The sequence below is a fragment of the Hippoglossus hippoglossus genome, chromosome 13, assembly GCF_009819705.1.
Source record: "Hippoglossus hippoglossus isolate fHipHip1 chromosome 13, fHipHip1.pri, whole genome shotgun sequence".
NCBI classification, from domain to species: Eukaryota; Metazoa; Chordata; class Actinopteri; order Pleuronectiformes; family Pleuronectidae; genus Hippoglossus; species Hippoglossus hippoglossus.
The window spans coordinates 23,045,362-23,068,129 of record NC_047163.1 but is presented as its reverse complement, the minus strand read 5'-3'; the positions used below and the strand labels follow the sequence as shown (position 1 = coordinate 23,068,129).

Genomic DNA, 22,768 nt, shown 5'->3' with positions numbered 1-22,768 from the left:
GAAGCTTGTACAGTTCGCCAGTTATTTTCGCAGTTTACATCCTGTACAGGGAACACATACGTTTCTCTTTCTTCTTGTCTTTAACCACATCTTCTTCTTGAACTCCTCACCTCCATCCCTCTCCTTCTATTCCCCTCTCCCTGAGCAACTTCCCCATTCCCCTCTCTCTCTCTCTCTCTCTCTCCCCCTCTGGGTATGTGTGTGTCTCTCCATCCCCCTCTCTCCTTACAGTGCTGCAGCCCACCCTGCTCCCAGCTTTAATGGTACATGCCATTAGAAAGCCCATCTCTGAAAGGGAGGAGGGGAGGGTGGTCTCAATCTCAGCTAAGAGGCTACTTTAGTATCCCCCCCCCCCCTCCAACATAAGCACATTCACAGATGTCTTTGCACGCGTACAGCTGTCTCACCCGTCACGGCAGAGCAGCCTCCGTCTGAGTGTGAACCAACGAGCCACGGACAGGGGGACTAACAGAGAGGGACGGCGGCAGGGTGATACACAGAGAGGTGGAGAAGAGGGGGGGGAAAGAAGAGGTGGGGAGCCGCGGAGCAAAAACACATACATCGCCGCCTGGGAGACTCTGACGTCTCTCCCCTCATGCGCCCGTTTCAGCGTGTGTGAGCGCAAGAAGAGCGGAGAGGGAGGGGAGGAGGGAAATAAATCCTGGGAGCTTGCGTCCTCTCTTTGCTTTCCTTCTTTATCTCCATCATCCAAGGCATGAAGGCGGGTGTCCGCTGGCACGGCAGAATAAAAGAAGGGGATGCTCTGAACGCTGCCTCTCTTTCGACAAGGGACAAGGCAGAGGCAGGTGGGGGGGGACAACAGCACACGGCGGGGACAAAAACGGGATTTCTAGAATGAATGGGAGTCCTTCTGCCGCCTGCACTGGGAATAGCAGTCTCACACCGAAGTCTCTGAACGAGGTAAGAAATGATGATGCCACTTTATCTTTCTGTTCTTGTTTTGTGCTTCCTCCGCGCCTGATTGGCTGGCGGGGTCGGAATTAGAAGTGAGGGGCGCTTTGAGAGCGTGCACGTGAGCTTGACAGAGAGGAACCAATTTCCATGCCGATCAGGTTTGGAGCAGCAGCGGGGAGATTGGCGTCTTTGTCCCCGTGTTGGCGTGGACAGCAGCACGGTGGAAGTGAGAATGGGATGGTGGTGGTGGTGGTGGGGGGGGGGTCTATGCACGTTGCAGAGATGCACGAACCCGGGGGTAGGAGAAGAAGAAGAAGAGTCAGTGTCAGCCTGATGCAGCGCTGATAATCCTCATGACGAGCGTTTGGACGCTGAGATAGCAGAGGGGCATGGAGAGATTTGCTCTCACAGCAAGGACCAGCAAGAGACAACGCTGCACAAGGTCCGGTTGGAATTTGGATTCTGTTAATTCACTTTGATTAAATCATTTTCAAAAAAAAAACATACGAGGAAAAAGGGGATCGTGTGAGGAAAATGAAGTGTGTGTGTGTGTGTGTGTGTGTTTATTTTAAGTCAGACAGAGCTCTCCCACTGGTGACCCTAGGGAGCTGAACACTACCTTCCAGACAGAAAATAACAACTTGTCCAGCAGAAACAAACGCGGGGCATTGGCTTGAGTTAAAGGGGGGAGCTTGGGTTGGAGTTAAGTGGGCTGTACGTTTGTATTTCTGACACCTGCCTCAGAAAACCCGGGGGCAGTGGTGGAGGATGTTCTCCTGACCGGCACAGGTGCACGAGCAACTTTCCTCCTTAGTCCTGAAAAGAAAAAAGACAATCATAGTGCATGGTTTCCACCCATGTTCCGCTAATGAGACAATGAGAAAGGTCCAGAGGAAAAGCAGGAAACCTTGTTGTGATGGGGGGGGGGAACAAAGCAGTGAAATGTGCGTTGGCGATATCAATATAGCAGGTTTCAGTGTTTAATTCTATGTATTTCTTCAGTTAGCAGGGACTCTGAGTCGTCTGGGTGGAAAACCGTGCTCACTGCTCCAGTGAGGTCTGGGCTGGAGTCACAAGGCGTTTTTCATGTGTCATCACACATCGCCTCACTCTTTTAGGAGACAGGGTTGTACGTTGACACCCATCATGACATCAGGCATATTGGACAAATACGCTTTCTCTCAAGTTCCTATTTTCACACTCAGGCCACTGTGTCCAAGAGGGAGGGCATCCAGCAATGAAAAGGACGGATTGAAGCTATTTCTTGGTTGTTTTTGTGGAATTGTTAGTATTAAAATGCCGTTGAATAGCTATTTGATAGTCACTGAGCCTAATGGTGCTGTGGGAATGTGTATTATATGATGGAATGAACTCAAACCTCTGGTCACTGCAGGTTGTGTATCAAACCACACTGGGAAATACAATAAAATGAAATAAGAACGTGCTTTTTTTCCTGCGTAGACAACTAATCTGACTTTTGTGATCCTCCCTCTCTAAACTGCCTCATCACAGTCTCACAAATGCAAAGGGCTGTTTGAGGGTTTTAGGGTTAGGGTTAGAATTAGGTTCAGGTTAGGGTATGTGTTAGGGTTAGGCATTTAGTTGTGATGGTTAAGGTTAGGGTAAGGGGCTAGGGAATGTATTATGCATTATTATGTCAACGAATGTCCTCACTAAGATAGAAGTACAAGCATGAGTGCGTGTGTGTGTGTGTGTGGGTTCCCAGCTGTTTCTCACACGGGTGTTAGCATGCTTCCATAGCGCCGCACTGCCTGACCGTGTACAGTACATATTTAGTTTCTGCTCAGTTTGCCAATGTCAGCAAATAGCATCCAGATCTCATTTATGGGAGCGGACGGCTTGTCATTTCATTCTGCTTTCATGGTTCCCTCTGTCGCCTTGGCCAAACAACACACAAAGTGCTGAGGGGGCCAGAAATACACACCTAATGTGTCTGCAGTTCTGCTACTGTAAATCATGGCTTACAGCATAGAATAAAATAGAATGGAATATTGACACAACCTTCAATGGTTATTAAATATTTGTTAATACTATATTCATTTTAAAATAATTGATACAACCATTAAAATGTAATAAAAAAATATAACCTGAAGTTGTTTGTTTATATGTTTTATCATGTTTTGTCTTGACTGTCCTTAGTAAAGTAATTCAACCATTTTATTTCTAATCAATTAGGAAAAGCCTTAACTCTCCACCCTCCGCAACAAGGTCAACAAAGCTGATTAATAATGTTATCTTTTCACTTTACTCATATGTGCAGTAATTGTTGGGAACCCAGAAACTTAAAGACCAAACAAGCTGCACTTCCACGCATTTAATTTTCACACAAAGCTTCTCTTTATAATTCATCATACCTGCTTACAATAATTCACACCATTAGTGACGATAAGCGTCCTTCATCATTAAGCGGTACCAATTTGCAAATGCCATACAGTAAATGTCATTGTAATATACACGTTATACAATACATGTATGTTATCTCGAAAAAAATACATGTGTTGCGTGTCCATATGTTGAGTACACATGTTCATCACTGGGAGCTCATTTCACACATGGTTGCACATTGTAATAATGTGTACGAAGCCTGACAAGACGGAGGGATTAGGCCTTGCACAAATGTTTTGAAAGCTACTGACGAAGCTGCGGAGGTTTGAAAAAACAAAGGGCAGCATGTGGGTGCGTGTAAAGCAGGTCTACCTACACCCAGAGCTCGTTTTTTGAACCCAACTCCACTGGGCAAAATTCACTCGGTGTTTGATGTCTGTTCAGTGTGTGCTGTAGGTTTTCTCCTTGAAGGTGACTGAGCTTCTCTGCAGATTCAGCTGTGAAGCTGTCCAGCCTTAGGCAACAGAGGGGTTGAAGCAGCCGACATGAGAATAAATCATCGCCTTTATCACGTACAATAGATACTCTGTACGCCTGAACAACCCACAGTAGGAAGCATATGCAGTACAGTATGTGCTTGAGTAAATATAGGTACTGGAGTTAGTCTTTTATATAGCGCTCTCATATCTTGCTATATTGTTAATGTGGGCTTTGGAGAAACAGAGTCAAACTGAAGGATCACTTTGCTCATCCATTAGAATCAAGATGTGACACAGAAAGCCAGATCCACTGCGGGAATGGGAATTTAGTTGCAGCCTATGTAGACAAATCCAGTGCAATGATTTCCACAGGGACATTTCCCCTGGTTAATCTTCACGATCATGATTGTTAACCATAATTCTACTACAGATTGGAAAAGTTGCATGTTGACAGCAGACAAGTGCAGGATGTAAGGGTTATGTGCTGTAGGTTGCAATGGATTACACATAAACTGCTGCTGCAGGTGCAAAACATTTTAATCTGCCTGATTGTAATTTGCATTTTTATACCTCGAGAAACAATAGCATAACTCCTTCTTTCTTATTATTCAAACTGGTTTAAGCCAGGTTTATAGTGAAAAATAGTCAGTTTTAGCTCTGATAGATAGAAAGATAGAAAGATAGATAGATAGATAGAGAGAGAGAGAGAGAGAGAGAGAGAGAGAGAGAGAGAGAGAGAGAGTTCAACACGGTGCAATTATTTTGAATTTTAGAAAGTATAGTATGAAGTCGCAGTTCAGTAGAGTTTAGAGTAACATGTCATCTTACAACAACAACTGCTTACAAATATATTAAAAAACAAGCACTATATATATGTCCCTCTGTTCAGCAGTGTTAAAAGCTGAAGTCTAAATTGTGTAAAAATATGTGATGGCATGACCAATGTCCATGATGCTTAAAAAGGCTTAAAACATACTGGGCGCATGCCCTTTATAATGAACAGCTTAGAAGCTGACTTACAGCAAAATGAAGACTAAGAGCAATCTGTTGGGCCTTGCAGCAGTGATGTTGTACCTCTGTGGATTACACTCCATGGGACACTTAAAATCTGTCTGGCTGCCCATTAAGACAGCCACTATCCTGGCTCATTAATGTCCTGCGGAGGAATTAGAATAAACTGTGCTCCACAGACTGGTGCTGGCAGTGGCTCTTCTCTCCAACAGCTTTCCTCCCTCCAGGGATGGCAGTTGTTTTGCCCGAGGTACATCAGAGCAGCTTGGAGTGACCAGCAACGCAGAATAATTCAATGTGCAATTCCTTCTAACCGCTTTTAGCACAAGATTTATGTGCTAAAAGCGGTTATCACAGTTAGTGTACGGCATCACCGTTCACTTATGTTAAAAAACAGGTTTCAGAACTGAGGATGAAAGAGGGGATGGCACGAGGGTTCTCGGTCCGCATCCCAGCTTGGCCGGTGGCCTTACTGTGTGGAGGTTGTCTTTGAGGGGTTTTCTCTGGGTACTCCAGCTTCTTTCGGACAGTGCACGTGCAGGTTGGGGTTGTGTTGATTGGAAACTCTATTTTGTCCACGAGTGTGCATAGTTGGCCCTGTGATACGCTGGGACCTGTCCGGGTGTTCCCTGCCTAGGTTCCCTCCCTGCTGGTGAATTGGCTCCAGCTAACTCCCTGCACCTCTCAAAGGATAAATGTTATGGATAATGGGTGGATGGATGAGGAGGATGGGCAACAATCCTGAACGGTAGTAAATTCATAAACTGTGTTAAAATGAAACAATGGCATGTGATCAAAGCTGCCACCTTTTTCTCGACATTGTGCTGTATTCTAGTCAGTACTTTTTAAGGGAATGTCTGTTGTGTTGTGTCGCTCCCGCCTGCATGTAGCTATTTGTGATATTTACAATGTCGTTTTGAAAACTCTTCACGACTTTGCATTATTATTTCTTACATTGCCGTTCATGCTAAGAGTGGAGATACTCGAGTTAGAGCATCAATAAAATGAACAACATCATTTTCTGTTTCACATGCAGGGCTTTGCTGCCGAGGCTTGTACTGGTTCAATCAGAAATGCTGCACGAAATTCAAATAAGTTTCCCCTTCTTGGTAATGAATTTTTTTGGGGGGTGGGAGTGGGGGGGTTAATCTCATTATGTGTATTTGTGGTTACCCACGGTCTCCGGGGGCAGAACTGTTGTGTTAGAGAAAAAAGAGGGTATTAGGGACAGCTGGCAGTGTGGTATCAGTTGTGTTCATATTCATCAGGCCTACAAGAGATTAGGAGAAGGAGCAGAGATGCGACTGGGGGCGGTGTATATTATGTGCAGTCACACAGTGTACAGTATACACAGACACACACACACACCCTGTCTACAATATTTACAAGCACAAACAATAAGAACAGCTCCTGACCCAGCCCTGCAGCTGTACCTCCCCCACTGTCAAACCATATTCTGCCACACTCAGTGACCGAGAATAGAGTGGAACCCCCCCCCCCCCCCCCGTCTTCAGATATTTTCTTTGAATGTTAGAATTAAATAACAGAAGAGAGCAAACAGGAAGAGCCCCACTGCCGTCTCTCTTGGTTAAATTAGCTTCACCTATAATCAGCATGGTGGAGATGGTGATTTGTCAGAGAAAAGAGGCATTGCACAGAGATGAGTGTGAGGCTATAGAGTACTTTATGTTCCGCTTAACAGTGGGTGTCTATAGTCGGGAGGCAGAGATGATCGTATCACATAATGAGGTCTTCCCTTATCGTCATCCAGTCCAACAATGATGATGGGACTTGACACTGGCGATGAACGCTGAGCGTGAGGCCTGTATTAGTTCAAACAGAATAACACAGTATACTAATAACACTAACACCTACAATGTCAAAAGTCGAATCAAACAGCAAATATAAAGTAATATGCCCAATATTAAATCTAGCCATTTGTTCAGGCCATAATCAGATGTGTTGTACAGAAAGAAAAAGTCACCAAATCTGTTATTTTCAATCTAAAGACCATAATTACACTTACCAAAGTAAGAATCTGTTCACAATTACAATTTTCGCTGTGCATCTTCCATCTTTTATGTTTTTTCCCCAATTTATTCTGTCTGAGAAACATCCAGTTCCTTCCAGGGATCGCTCCGGTAATTACTCTCAGATTAGACAACAACACGGCATAACAAAAAAGTCCTCGTTTGGAGGCAGAAACAGGCTCTGTCAATTACCCACTTGAGAAGATCCTAGAGGCTTTGTCATAAATCCCTTCGCTTTAACAAGACCTAAGTGTCTGTCCACCTCTGTACAGGGGAAAGGATCATCCTATGAACATGCTATGAAGAATTACTAGTGGTGGTTGATGTACAAATATTAAGTTCAGTTAGGTAAAGTCAGTGTCCTTGCATGCTCATTCCTGCTGCTTTTATTCATGGAGAGAGAAACAAGAAACAATGTGACAAAAAAAAATAGCCTTCGTCAACTCTGTTGTTTATATTAAAATAAAAAAATTTAATTAAAATAAAGTGTAGTTGCACTTACATGTAGCACTTTGTAGTTTGGCTTTTTGAAGCAAAGTACTTACTTTATTCTTGCTGTTCTGGGTTTGTACGCTCATGGTTGAATGCACTTATTGTAAGCGACAGCTAAATGAAATGTAATGTTATCACTGTCCACATACTCCAATACTTCTCTTTGGCATTGAAATGGTTGTCAAGCAATACATTCACGAGAGGGAACCGAAGAGTTAAGTGTTTCTGACCACAATGCGATCAAGGAGGTTGTGATAATGTACCTCTTGAAAAAGTGGTAAAAGCGTCTGCATTGTAAAAACCCTCCACAAAACGTTATGCCATTGTTGAGATTTCATCCTTGTGTGCCATGGTTGTCTTACTGGACAACACGGGCTACACTGCCCCCTAACGATTTCTGGTGCTCCTTTTCGTCTCTCTCGTCTTTGTCTGTTAGGTTTCAGAATACAGGCACAAATATGGGCAAAATTAATGCAAAGTTCGGACAGGAGGCTCCATCCGTTTACGTATACATATCTATGTCCTTGTCTGAAAAATGATATTGTGATTATCCTAAGCAGCGAGTGGTAATGCACATACAATAAACACACAGAGTGGTATTTAGAGATTGAAATGTCTTTAGCACCTAATAAACTACATGCTGATGGACATGGGAGATTAGTAAATGGTGTAATAAGAGTAAAATGGACATCACAGAAACAGTGGATAACAATTATGTAGATTTTTCTGGTTCAATTGCTTCCCACAATGTGTTTACATTGTAAAAACTTATTCCAACTTTATGAGTTTTTTTTTTTAACCCGATTGTGTTTTTCTGAAGTCAACAGGCATTTGACTTATTACACACTATAACTGTATTTTGGTGAAAATTTGAGAATTAGGTTATATACTTCTCCATGTAATGCAATGTAAGCCTGCTACAGTATGTTCAGAACAAACTGACTTGTCTGCAAACATCTTCCTCCAGGTAATCTGTGGTCATACTCAGCTTCTTCTCTGCTGTAGGAGAACTACCGGCTGTGTTCAAGCTTTATTGGCAGAGATTCACGGTAGAGATCTAATTTAGCCACAGTGATTGAGAACTTGTGCAGGGATTTGCTGTGCTGACAGCATCAAATTTTGATATTTCACCTTTGTTCACACACACATTTCAGAACAGTACTGCTGCACAGACTTGTCTTTGCGGTATTGACCTGCATTTGGACTTTTTCAGAGCAAAGTGATTTATTGGGATAGCTCAGTACAATGAGTTCTTTAAGATACCATGGACTTTGGTCATTAAGGGCTTTGTAAAGGAGAGCGATTTGGACTCAATCCTAGATTTTGCAGGGAGAAAGAATGCAGAGAAGCTAATATGAGAGAAATATAATTTCTTTCTTTAGTTTCCTCACACTACTCGCACTGCAGCATTTTAAATCAACTGGAGGCTTTTCACAGACTTATCAGGACACTGAGTATAAGTAAAAACTATAGTTCAGTCTAGATTATAAACAAATCCATGGACTACTTTGTAAGATCCTTTGGAGACAGAACGTTTCTAATCTTGATAATATTAGACAGGTGGAAGAAGGCTGTCCTAGAGACTTCTGTAATGTGAGTCCAAGGACATATCCTGGTCAAAAATAACTCCAAGCTTACTTACAACAAAACCAAGCTAACAACAACCAAACTAAGTATGATCAAAACATGTTTCTCTAAGGTGTTTAGGGTCACGTACAATGACTTCATCTTTGAATACTGATTACCTCAGTCCCCTATCTGATATCATTTACCTCTGGCTTAATAGATAAATAGAGCTGGGTGTGCATAGCAGTAGACAAATGTGTGATCTTTCCTTAAAAGTGCCAAAAGGAAACATACTGTATATAGCATGAAGATGATAGTTCCCAGCACTTTATTTATATTACTCTTTACCATTAGGATTTGTATTTCCAAATATCTTCTATAACTTCTAGCAATACAAACATTTAGTGTGTGGAAGTCTTGACATTTTCAGGGGAGTTACCGACAGGAGAGACAGGTAGAAGAATTGTTCGGAGCAGCCAAACAGAGTAGTGCTGGGGAGCGAGAGATGACAGGCCTTAGCTAGCCTGTTGTTATTGTTCTTGTCGTTGCTCGCATGACATTTCATGTGCAACGCAGCGCCAATTACCTCTCACTCACATTGTTGTATCCCTGAATCACACTGGCAGGAAAAGTGACCCCGGATCCCTCGTGAATGCTGAGAGGTTGTCGCTAATACGCCATTAAAAAGTGGGTTTAAAGCACTCCAGCCAGTTCTGCTTTTCCTTGACTTTCTGTTAATAGGACGTATATTCTCAGTCAAAACTCTCTCCATCCCTCCAGCACCTGAGCGGGGGAAACCTATTTTATGTGGCGTACTGTGTGTGTGTGTGAGTGTGAGTGCTCAGAAATCCAGCTAATTGTCAGGACGGATTTTAATGTCAAAAGTTTTAAAGGACAAGGTGGCATTTATCTACCATGCACATTTATCGCCTCACTGCCTTGGGCTCTAATTAATAGTTTTATAAGAGCAGCGAGCAGGAAGCCTGACCTTGCACCAGCATTAATTTGTTAAGCTTCTTGGCTATAAAAATAATTACCGTGAACAAACTGCAAAATACAGACACAAAATTGAGAGCTTAAACTGTTCATGCTCTTAATCATTTCCACAATCATTGCATAAGTGATGCATCTTTGAACCCAAGAGGATCAGCACGTTTTGAAAGAGGTGGACTATTCTTGTTTTTTTTTGTGGTCTATTAATATATACAAATTTACTCCACAACCTAAAGAAACACTGACAGACGCCCACCCTCATTCTTCTCTGCTTAATACCAGAATGTCTGATATGCAGATTCCATTTGCAGTCTTGAGGGCTGCAGCACGATGACCCCTCAGGCCACATCTACTGAGCATGTCTGTATACGCTTTGGCTCTTAAAATGATCGCTTAAAGAATATGTGGAGATTTTTTGAGGAAGATGAGCATTCATAGTATACAAGCTGTAGTTTGTATCAGTTGTGCACCAGTGTCTCCACAAAGGATGTTCTTTATGTTCATATAAAGGAAAATCATTCAAATGCCCAATAAGCACATACTGCCTCTGGACTTTGATGCTGTGAAATGTTAGTTTACATTATTATGAATACATCCCCGTCATTGATAGAAAACTGATAAAATATACGGACATGTGAGCCAGATTTCAATGAAAGCCAATCGTTACTTCTAAGTTAAACTCAACCAATTGTTTTGCTACCAAAATTGAAATCCAGGCCGTTAAGTATTGATTGAACCTGCTTCATTTGTTTCCTTTTCCTTGTCAGTGTTTTTTGTTGGATTATTCCCTCGAGCAGTTGAGTAGTTGCACAAATTATTTCAGAAACCACTGATCAGGTTTAACACACCCAAATCATCATTGTATAAGTGCAGCATTTCCAGACATACACTAATCTGACCCAGCACCAGTGAATTACAGGTCAAAACACACTGACATTACCATTAGCTGTGTGCGTGTCTCAAACATAGTAATTTGTCTGTCACACAGGTGATTTCTTTTTTTTTTTTTGAATGGCTCAGTCTGGTTTTGTTTTTAAAAGATCAACAGAACAGCACACAGAGGGACCCATTATACTGTCTCCTTTCAAAACTCTCATACAGTTTGAGAGGATTTCAATGAGAAGGAATGAGTATTGTAGTCACTTTTGTTCCCACGAGAGCCTGAAGTGAATGTCTTGTTTATGTCTGTGCCTCGTCTTTATGAATTACAGAGGGAATCCAGCAAAAGTAGGTTGCCAGAGATACTTGTTCCAAATTACTACTGTAAGATGTTGCTCAGTAGATAAAGTGGTGGTTCCATTAAATGCCAGCTAGCTATCTCCGCCAGTGTAATAATTATTTGTTGCTGCTGATGCATCTGCGATGGGGTGGTTTGTCAAAAGTGCTGTGTGGTGATCAAAGTGGCTTCGTGAAAGTGGCAAAGGCAGCATATGCTTCGTGGCCTCAGGCGGAGTCCTGGGCTGCAGTTCGATGGTGTCCAGTGCTCACACATCTGATACGACTCTTCAACTGGTACATTTGACTTTGACTGGTCTGCAGAGGTTCCTGTTCTTAATTTTACTTCATCAATATCTTTAATTTTCGGTTTAACAATCAGGTTTGGGACGATTATCGAATTAACCTACTGGACCAAATCACAACGCAGATTTTGGTGCCTTATATTGGTGACAGAGCTCTGCCCTTTTTACAGGCAACATATTGGAAGTGTTGATTGGGTAATGACGTCACATGCGGCTCATTCTACATAGGTGAGGCACTGTGACAACACGGAAGTACAATTACAGATCTAACAATGGGAGCGATTGAACGCTTAGAAAGGCAAATGTGACGTCAGTCACAAATCAGTGAACGTGATTTTGCTGTTGCTCAACAACGAAAATGGAGATTGCCAAAGTAGCCGAAAGTCGCCAGATTTGTCACTAGTCACCAGATACGATTCTTAGTCGCTAGGGAAGGTGAAAAGTTGCTAAATCTAGCGAGAAAGTCGCTAAATTGGCAACACTGCATATTGGATCGTAGTTGGGTTGGGTTTAATTTATCAATTAAATTTGTTAAGAATTTTGCAATTGTATTATTGAAGTTAAATTTCCATTAAAAAGCTGTTCTTATTGTAAACCGTCGTTTTGTACAAAAAATTAAAACCATTTCAAAAGTATGAATTTGGCACCAGTTTCGGCAAAAAAGAAAGCCAAATGACACCCTACTGATAAAATGTGGAGAAAGTCATTGAAGATAATTTTGGGAGATTTAATGGACAGAAAAGTAATAATAAATGAAAGCACATTACGATGACTGTAGACACAATGAGCATCCAGTTAATTAAAACGAAAGAGAGCTGGAGTGAGAATTCTTTTGTCACAGGTGCAAGAGATTTTGTTCATGTGTGTACATTTTTTGTACACTTGCGTCTTTTGCCTGCGCAGACACCTCACCACTTAGCGCTGTTGAGGATCATTTGAATGAATGCCAGGCTGTGCCCACATGCAGCTCAGTGTAGCATCATCGCTGGTTAACTGGAGACAATACAACGTTCACACTGTAGATAGGAGTTGAGTTATAATACACAGTGGGTTGAGGCCCGAAACAAATGCCCTTGTGTGATTGATTACACGCTACAAGCTAATGAGATAAACAGAGCCTGAATCAATTCAGTCTGGGGAGCAATCATGCCAGAGGGTTATATGCAGCCGTGTGCAGTGGCTTTATTGACACGCTCATATTCAGAGATCCAGTGAAAGAGACCAAGCTGTGCTTTTGGCGGAGAACAGAGCTGTACGCTCTTCTGCTGCACAGAGCTGCTTCGCCCACCGCCACAATCAGGGTCAACGCTGCTCAAATCAAACGGCAGCGATGGAATCTGACAAGTTGGATGCTTGCCGCTAACTTGGGTACTTACCGCTTAACAATCACGGCTAAGAAAACCGTTTTCTAGCCGGAGACAAACAAGGCTGTTGAAGCCGGCAGTCCTGAGCTAACAGATGGGCATGGTGAAGCATCTTTAGCTGTGGTTTGTGACAAAGCAAATTACGGTATGGACGACCAGGATTCACCACAGTGACTTTATTTTTTTTACAAGTCCTTTATAAGCATGACAGCAGGAAAACACAAGAAATTAATTTTTTTCTATGTCTCTCACGGCTGGTCTGCACACCAAAGGACTGAGTGGGGTGAGTCTTCAGTCAGGGGGGAGTGACGCGATAAAGTAGAGGAGAAATTGGGCAACACTGACTGTTAAGCTTTTTTTACACACAGCACAGTGGGATCAGAGTGTCTGTGCTGCTCATGTGCAACTAAAGAAAATACTACATTTCAAAAGTGTCAAATTAGATAAAAATGACTCTGTTGTAGTGTTTGATCATAAGCCTTTGGGCAGGAAGGCGAGAGGAGAACAGCAGGGTCATCGCAATTCTTCCACACACAGTGGCCTCATTTTTAATCTGATTCCAGATTTAACCCTGCAAGGGTGAAATTTCCTTTTTCTGCAAAGGATTTAGTGTGTGTATGTGGCAAGCATGTGTGTGCACATGTGTGTGCCGATTACTTAAAAAAATATATTTATATGCTTACACTATGTGTAAAATTAACTTGATAGGCTTTTGTTTAATATACAAGCACAAGAAAGGCTGGAGCGGACCGTAAATGAGCTGTTATATAAAGTTAAATAAAAAAGTTGGATTACAAAAGCACAATTTACCATTTATAACACATGAAGTCAGGTTGAGTCCTCAAGTTATTTAGGATAAGTTTTTTTGTTTCTCTGCTCTCTTTTTAACATCAACCTGCCTGGGACTGCAGATGGACATTTGTCTAAGAGACTAACTCTGGTACATTTATATGAACCATTGTGCTCATATTAATTACTGTACACAGTCCCTTTTAAATAAATACAAGTAAAAAAAAAAAGTTAAAGATAAGATAGACTCTATTGATCCCAATGTACTTGTTGCAGCAGCAAAAAGAGGTAAACAAAAGTGATAAGTACAGAATAGAAATAACAATAGACAATAAAAATAATTAAAAGACAGGGAAATATGCACATAAAATACGCATTTGCTACCTCTGCTTTGGAGGTTATGTTTTCACTGCACTCCATTTGTTTGTAAGCAAGATTACCAAAAAGTACTGGAAAGATTTCCTCAAAAATATTGGTGATATTATGTGATATGGATCAGGGAAGAATCCATTTGATTTTGGTGCTGGTCTGGACCAGGGGCAAGAGTCACATTTTCACTGATTTTCTAAGGAATAATTCATGGCTCTTGATGAAAAAATCAAGCACATTTAGGGGACTGATATATGTTAGTGTGTGCAATGTGCTGCTCTGAATGGATTTAAGGGGACTGGTTTTAGTATGCACTCTACTGAGTGCCATTCTTGTTTGTTGTAATGCATAAGACAGAGTAAGTTTAAGCAAGAGAAACATTTTCAGCTAAAGGACACACATTGATAAAAATAAATGATGATTGGTGAAAATGACTCAAACATATCACAGGTCATTTTTCACGGTTAATTTACTGAACGTCGAGTTCACCACACCAATGACACCGCTAATAATCACCTATGATCGACTAAGCACTGTCCAACCGGGGTTACTAACATGCTGAATTCAAATACAGAGAGGGAAAACAAGCTTTTACATCACGTACAAAGTAGGGGAAAAGGCTTGGAAATCAATATAGCTCCTGCCACACCGTATTGCGAATGAAAAGCATGCATGCAATGATAATGGATATGGATTTCTGGGTGTGTGTGGCTCATGTTTTATTCTCATGCCATCCTCAAATCTGTATATATAGTGTGATTCATCAGTGCAGGACAAGGATAGAGCTTGTAGTAAGTGTGGTTTTCTCACTTTGAAAGGACCCGCTGTCATTTTGGATCAGAGTAATTAGTGAATGTCAGCGGTCAGCTCAGGTAAAAACAGGATGTGGATGAACTTTTGTTTAAATGGTGGGTGAGACGCGGCGAGAAGGCAAGCGCAGTGTGAAGAAGGCAGCGAGGAATAAACAGAGAAAGAGCAACATTACAATATTTATCATGCTGAGAGGAGCCGGATAGCAGCCTTGAGATGTCTCACATTGTTTGTAATCAGTGAGACACCGGCTCTGCATTTGGCTTCCTGGAGCGCCTTTGTACGTGTGAGACTTTCATGGTGGTGTGTGTGTGTGTGTGTGTGTGTGTGTGTGTGTGTGTGCGTGTGTGTGTGTGTGTGTGTGTGTGCGTGTGTGTGTGTGTGCGTGTGTGTGAGGGTCACACTGCTGTATCCCTGGCGTATTTTTCTGGTGAACAGGTCTAGGATGCTGTTACCAGGGTGGTTGTCATAGAAGCCGCTGCACCACAAAGGTGAATGTGGTCAGATAAGATTGTTCACATTAAAAGGCAACTGACCTTTGTCTTAATTTTTCCAGTCACATATTTACAGACAACAAACGTGATGTCGCAGCAGTGGAATGATTGATATTTCTACTTTTTAATGTGGCTGAAAAACAGATGATGTCCCGGCTGCTGTGAGTCTCACTTTTTTCTTTTGCGTTTTACATAGAGTAGACAGAGAAGTTAATACAAGCTAATTTCATTTCAAGCTAATTTCATTTCAAGCTAATTTCATTTTTTTCTGAATATATTTTAGTGACTGTTTCCACTTTGGTTAAATTTGAGGATAATGAAGTTTTAAAAAAATTCCCCTAAAACACAGTGCTGGAAGGCAGTGCTAAGATACACCCACTTACCTGTGTGTGTGTGTGTGTGTGTGTGACTTAGTTTCGACATCCCATACTATTATGGAAGCATAGGCCCTGCAAGGTCCGAGGTAGTTTAAATCACCAGGTAGCGTGGTGAGCCAGGTTCAACCTGTGAATGTAGATTAAAAAAAATAAATGTAATAATAAATGTGATATTAAAAGCAACATTTTAATATTTCGCACTAGAGCAGAAATATAGTTTAGTTTACAGCTCAAAAAACAAGTTTTAGTGTGCAGTATCTTTTTCAGTTTATTTCCGTTCATCTCTATTTCAGCATTTTCTTTCTTGTCAGCTATATAACCTGCTCTCAAACCGAACACTAGGGTGAAACACTATGCAGCCGCTGACTCAAAAGTTTCCACATTACTTTTCTCTCTCTGCTTCCCATATAGAAATACAAAACCCTGACTTTGAGGAGAATGGCATCACAAAGGCAGAAATGTGACTTATTATATGTCACATTCCTTCCTCAGCTCTTTTGTAAGCTTCAACTCAGAAGTTCTGCCTTTCACAATCTCATCAACTTTCACTTAAGTATGAACATTATATTTCTCCAAGGCTCTGAAATATTAGGGTGTATGAATTTGTGGTTTTCCTCACTTTCGTGACAGTGAAGAGACTCACAGGATGGGTAGCATGGTGAAAATGAACTGCCTGACTGTCAGTGGACTTTCACAGTCACTTTGTCGCTTCATCCATCTTCATCCATTTTCATTTTATGTTTCTTCAAACTAATGTACCCTGTGCTTTGTACAGCATGTTAGTAAAATAGACCACCTGCAGATTCACTAGATTCAGCGATGTCATAATCTGTGCCTTGTTGTAATCTTGAAAAAAATGTAATAACTGCAAACATTACATCAAAACACAACACCCACATACCTTGAGTATGAGAACAATAATTACTACAATAAGAGCTATGGTTTGATGAAAGCAAAGCTCAGGTGCAAATGGAAGAATGATATTTTTTTTAATTTGTTGCCTTATCTTGCAAATATCTTAACAATTTCAGTGAGAATCACTTTAGTTTCTGCGGAAGAGAAACTTAACCATTAAATTGTGCTATGGCTGACCCAAGCAGGGAGGACATTATCCCTAAAATACTGTGTATGGACAGATTTAGGGTACTATGTATGAGAAAGGATTTTTCTGCTGCATATAAATGAAGCAAAGTTCAAATTTTGAGACTTGTGATTTGATTTGCCCTGAACGTTGTGCATTGGGAGGTTAGTGGGGATGAACTCAGGGATAGTGGCATGCTACGTCAGCCACAGGGCTGAATATAAGAAGCTTTAAGCTATTTAAATAAAGAAGAGAGGGGCTATCCTTTAAAGTGTGACTGGTGTTAAGCTTCACACAAATCTGATAAGTACACTGTGCCCAAAGTAGCTTGGCATTAAACCTTAAATCTTACAGCAGGCGGCGAGCAGGATGTAAAATGCTCCAATGTCTTATGATCTTCTAAGAAAGAAGCACCATGCATTCTAATACAAATACAGTATTGATCATTAAGTCGGTGCAACATTACCGACCCACTTTAGAGATGCCCTGTCATCGCAGGAGACGTGCAACAGCATTCAGCTGTTAACCACCCGTTCAATTCAAATCCCATTCAAAGTGCTCCTTATGGTAATTATTTATAACTATTATTGTTGAGACCTCACTGAGATCCAACCAGCTGAACGTTGTTCTGTACGATTGTAGATTTGGAAGAAATAAATCACAAATGAAAGGTTAAAACTCTGTCTTAAATGTCACGTCTCTAGTGTTTGCATCTGAAATGATAACTAAACACTTTGCTGTATAACACAAGGAGGGAATTAGTTCACTCAGTTTTCATTTATACTGAAGAGGGTTAGGCTATGTGCTGAGGCTCGTATCAATTATCACAAAATAAAGGGCTTTGCATACTAGACACATTTTACAGTGTGATTAATTTGCACATTATCAATATTGTTCAAGCCTTTATCCAGACAAGCAGGGGCGGATCAAGCATGGGACCAGTGGGGGCACTGGCCCCTAGCAAGACATCTGACTGGCCATGAAGCACACCTGTCCTGTCCTGTTTTTTTATATTTTTTTATAAACTAGTCACTTGCTAACAATACCAAAAGTAAATATGACAATTTGTTGAGAATTTGTATTTACTAAGCTGTTTTGAAGTAAATAAAAATTATCCAATGATATGTGGCTTTGCTCATGGCTAACAGAGCTAACAGTAAACGAGGAATGACTTAATTGTGCACCTTACTGAATCAAGAAGTGTGCCTGGATGTTGGACATATAATTGTGGCCCCTGATATAGAAAAATTCTAGATCCCCCTTTGTAGCCATAAGACTGTTTTTCATGTAAGTATCTGTTTCATGTCCAACAAGAGAGCAAAACAATTACACTTTTGTCCGTTTAGACTTTTAGAAATTAGAAATTTAAATCACTGTGAAGAAAGAGTAGTTTCCATTTCGTGTGATCTTGTTTTTTTTAGCTCTGTGTTTCACATGTACAATCATGAGTCACTAACACCTACACATACATCTAAATGAAGACAATAACAACTAATAAGCTATTTATTCTGCCAGCAGTGGCTGAATCCAAATATAATGTGCGAGCATTGTAGCAAAGGATATCCCTTTGTCAAAAATAAATATGGAGGAAAGAACCAGGAAGACGAAGAACATTTTCACCCAGCCCAGATTAGCACACACAGCACAGAGATACAAACAGGGAATTTTCTCTCAGCCCAATTATGACAAAAAATGTTTACTCAAATCTAGATGCTCAAGGTATCGTCTCAAGGTTAAGAGATGCCATGCCGTGACATCCCTTCACAGAACAAAGGACAGACTTTATTCAGTGGAAAAATACCTGCTTCAAAAGACCACCTGGGCTGTTTTTCTTTCCTCTGGGGCACCAGCCTGCATCTCCGTACCGCCTGCAGCCCAAACAAGTCTGCAGGGGCCTCTGCTCTGCCTGCAGGCACTGATTCAAGACACAGTGTCGGCCACTCTCATCCCGATACTGTTTTGAGGTCATGGTGAACACGTAGGTGTAATCTCACATGGTATCACCTTGACACAGACATCCGTGATACCACCAGACTGTAATGTAATTGCAACATTGTCTGGTATTAGGAAGATGAAAGTGAGGCAGCGGATGGGATGCAGAGGCAATACGCCCCAGCCTCGATTCTGTTAATTTGACAGAAGAAAAAGAGGGATGGGGATGAAGGTGAGATAGAGAGAGATGGAGAGAGGCTGCAGTGATGGCAAACCGTATCACCAGATGAACCCTGGCTGGTTTAGATTAATTCAATGTCATGCCAGGGGATGGACGGGGTCCATTCCACTGTCTCATTTGGGAGACAGAGGCAAGACACTATCTTGCTACACCTGGAGGTTAAAAAGCTCATGAAAAGTCATATTTTTTTTTTCACATCTTTTTTAATATTAAGGGATTACCATGCTGTCTTTAGATTACGATGCAGTAATCCAAATTACATTTACAGTACAGACATTCATTTCCCAAAGGTGTGAGACAGAGGCGACTTGAGCAGAGATGATCTGCAACTCCAGCTCTGAAAGAGGAACTGGAGGCGAGAGGCTCATTTGTGCTCGTTGTTCCTGTGATAATAGACGTCTGATGTGTTGGGATTTCTGCAACTGCTGCAGCTGCAAACACACATCTGGCCTCCATTTTTTTGTTAAAAGCGCTCTGTCAGCGCTGTGTGCCTATAGTGTGCAGCGTTGACAAAGAGAGGACCAGTGTGTCCAAAGACCAAGACACTAGACGTCTGCACAAACCACATATTCTGAGCTGTCACTAAGGCTACATGATCCATACGTTTTCATTTGAAACCTTTTCAAACTAAAACAATCTCTGTCCACACAAGCGTTTTGTCATTATGTCAGTTTTAATTCCTGTCCATACCAACACTCCTCAAAATGCACATCACTCATAATAACTGCCATTGCCCAGTGTTATATAGGGGCTGAAAACACCACCGGACATGGGAATTGTCGCAGATTGCTCGAACAATAGCTCTCCTCATATAAGCAGCTGTATCATTACAAAATGCAGAATTTACCTGCACAGCAGTTGTTTGCAAAGGCAACAGGATCAGCAATGCTTGTAACTGATTATCCATGTTGCTGAGGCAGTTGTTTTCTTCCGGATGGGGGTCATGTGATAGGAGCCAGACGATCGGCGAAGGCCATGTCCTGTTGTGAGTGTCTACATCATAGTTTATCTTCGACTAAAACCCTGTCGCAGAGTTTTCAAACTAAAACGGGACTGGCAGTATTTCCAAACTTCTCTGTTCAGCGGCTGTATAGAGTAGTGTGGATACCAGGCGTATACATGTAGCAAGTTTCACAAATCAGAAATATGTATCCATAAAGCAGTATCTGCTTATCTTGCCTACATGGTTGTTTTGAACAAGATTTCCCTGAGAAAATCCCTACCACTCAGCAGCTGACATATGATTAGAGCTGGTATTGGTGAAGCAAACGTTTGATATCTTTTTAATCCATTTATTATTCTCTGAGAAATCAACAGAATTGTTGAAAAACTATGAAAAACATTCCTCCAATTCACCTCCTAATTGCACTAAAATGTAAGGGATTCTTTCCTGATCCCGACCATATCCTCCAAGTTTTGTGTTCCTAGTTTTTGTGTAATCTACCCCCGGTGGAGGTAATTAATATAAATGTATTGTCTTCCACTGGATTCCACTACCTCTAACACATGTAGCCTGCTACACAGATATCACTGGAGGATAAGTCATGAGTGACTCTGTATTTTGTCTTTTCTCAGACAAATACATGTCCACTCATCAATCATCTTTCATACAGGTGAGCGCTGATAAATGTAGCACCTGGCTGAAATTACTTATTTGTGGAGGTGTTGAAAAGTGGCTGTACGCTTGGCAGCCTCCATGAAACAGTCGATGTATGTCGTAAAAGCCCAAAACAACATTTTGACTTGTATTCAATTGATGAAAAATACAAGACACACACAGCCTTTATGCCAACCTGAGTTTTCACTGATGTTGGACAGGATGTCATGGCTGTGGAGGCTGCCTGGCGAGAGTTGTCTGTCTTTAATTCTGTCCACCCACGGAAAGATGGATGGCAGAGTAAAGACAGAAGCCCTCACTCCATTTATCAAAATCAGACAACCTATTTGGGCTTGGTGGCCCCTGTGACAAATGAGGACCAAAGTCCCTGCTGGGGTGGGAATAGGGTCTAGGAGCTTTGGAAGAAGTCCCTGCTCGGCCAAACAAGACGGAGACTTCTCATTTTTTGATCCGCATGTGCTCCCTGGCTGCTTATTATGCGCAGGGATCCATTTTTTTCTTGAGCAATGGATTGCATGACAAATCGCTCTTTGCACTTTAAGCTGGGCTCAATAAGGCCCCAAATTGGTACTTAAAAGTGTGCAGCGAGAATGAGACAGATGCGGCTGAAGGAGGCTGTGGAGACTTCTGTCGACGTAAATCACATTTTGCATTAGGAGCTGCGAGGAGGCAGGCAGCAGGGAGAAAGCGATTCTATTCGAAGCCCCGTATCAACCGGAGGCTTCAATGCATATTGTTAGAAGTCTGTTGAAATGGGAGGAGAGTGTGCTGGTCGGAGAGCAGAAAAGACACATTAACTTGAAGGTGTTGGCAAAGGAAAGCGGAATAATGCACATTCCTAAAACGCTGAGAAAATGTCTAAACAACATAATTCACCTATTATGTGGATGTTCGCTGGAGGATTACATATTTAAACTGCAGTGGTCCCTACCTTCAATCAAAAATAATATTAGTATACATGTGTCTACACCCTCAGAAGAGAGCGTGCGCCATTGAATTAACTGCTAAAAGCAGTGAAAACGCTTATTCACCACCTTTGTGTAACAGCGTCACAAAGCCTATAAATACATCTGAGGAAAAAAGGCGATCGTTCCAGGGATATTATGTCGTTCTTTACTGCCAGAGATTCAAGTGTAGTGTACAGTATAATGGACGATTTGCAGTAGGAGGGGTTGAGATGTTTCACTTTTCTTATTCATCCTTTACACTGAAATTAGTGGGTGTACGATAACCCTCTAATAAGGCGATTGACTCCTTTCCCATCGGTAGTATAAGAGTCTGACTCTTGGTTTCTTTTTCTCCGTGAGTCATCTTCGACGTCACGGACTCAAACTGAGAAGCTCTCTCACCTCGCTGTCTTGCCAGTTAACAAAAAATTTAATAAATCACCGTTGCACGTTGCTCCCAAGCAAAAATAAGAGTTACCCAAACATTGCACCAGAGCCGATAAAAACCTGTCTACTGCAGGACTGAAGGCCAAATGTATCCATTCCCATTACAGGAAAAAGTTAGATGTTTGTGAGTGTTAGTGAGTTTTTTGACCAGAGGAAAAGGGGCGTTATTGTTCCAAACTACAGAGCTTTGTCCTTCAAGAGGAGGCATGGAGAGACAGGCTGATGGAAAGAATATCACTCAAAGCTACTTCGTTTGGTGATCTCATCAGTATTTGAATTACGTACTGAGGGATACAGCAGAATAGAAATAGGGCAACACCTCACTTCATTATCCTTTGGGTTACATATCATATTCAAGGGCACCTTGGCTGTGATTGATGAGGGAGCAGCCTGCTTATTTGTCTTTCTCTGTTATTAGTATAGATACTGTAAGGTGACGTGTTCCCTTTTTCTATTCAAGTCTTTTACCAAGTGAAGGTTTCCGCTGTTGACTGCTTAACATGCTGCTCATGTCTGTTGCGTGCTGGTTGTCCTTATAGCTTTTCCTGACTGCATCTCCATTATGTTCCCTGACAGCTAATCTCTCATCTTACAAACCTGCACCCATGACAGTTATATGTGTTTCATGTTTCTCATTTTAATCACTCAACTCAGGAAGCTGTCTAGCCTTTTATTTATAGGAAAGTTGCTGTTGACCTTAGGGATCTGTAGTTACTTTGCATCAATCAATGCATATAAGCTTGTAGTTTTCATAGTTCAGCTATATTCACCAGCTGGTTTCTAGCTTTGTCTGATAAATGCAGTTCATAGACTGTATATAAAGATGGACGACATGATGACTCGCCTAAAGTGAAGCCAAAGTTTCTCAATCACCACCTGGTGGCTGGCTGCAGAATAGGTAAATAATCCAGCCTTCTCCATGTTAGTAGAAGGGGCATCTTGCAGCC

General features: G+C 41.6%; 1 protein-coding gene across 5 annotated transcripts in view; it reads left to right on the top strand.

Moving 5' to 3' along the window:
* The first annotated feature begins 316 nt into the window (after positions 1-316).
* b3gat1a (beta-1,3-glucuronyltransferase 1 (glucuronosyltransferase P) a) overlaps positions 317-22,768 on the top strand; it is an 80,009-nt gene continuing 57,557 nt past the window's right edge. For 2 of the 5 annotated variants that reach the window (XR_004615756.1, XM_034603400.1), the window contains exon 1: positions 317-921. The gene's annotated coding sequence lies outside the window, so the exon portion shown is untranslated. The remainder of the gene's footprint in view (positions 922-22,768) is intronic. The other 3 variants (XM_034603401.1, XM_034603399.1, XM_034603402.1) reach the window with 2 other exon arrangements.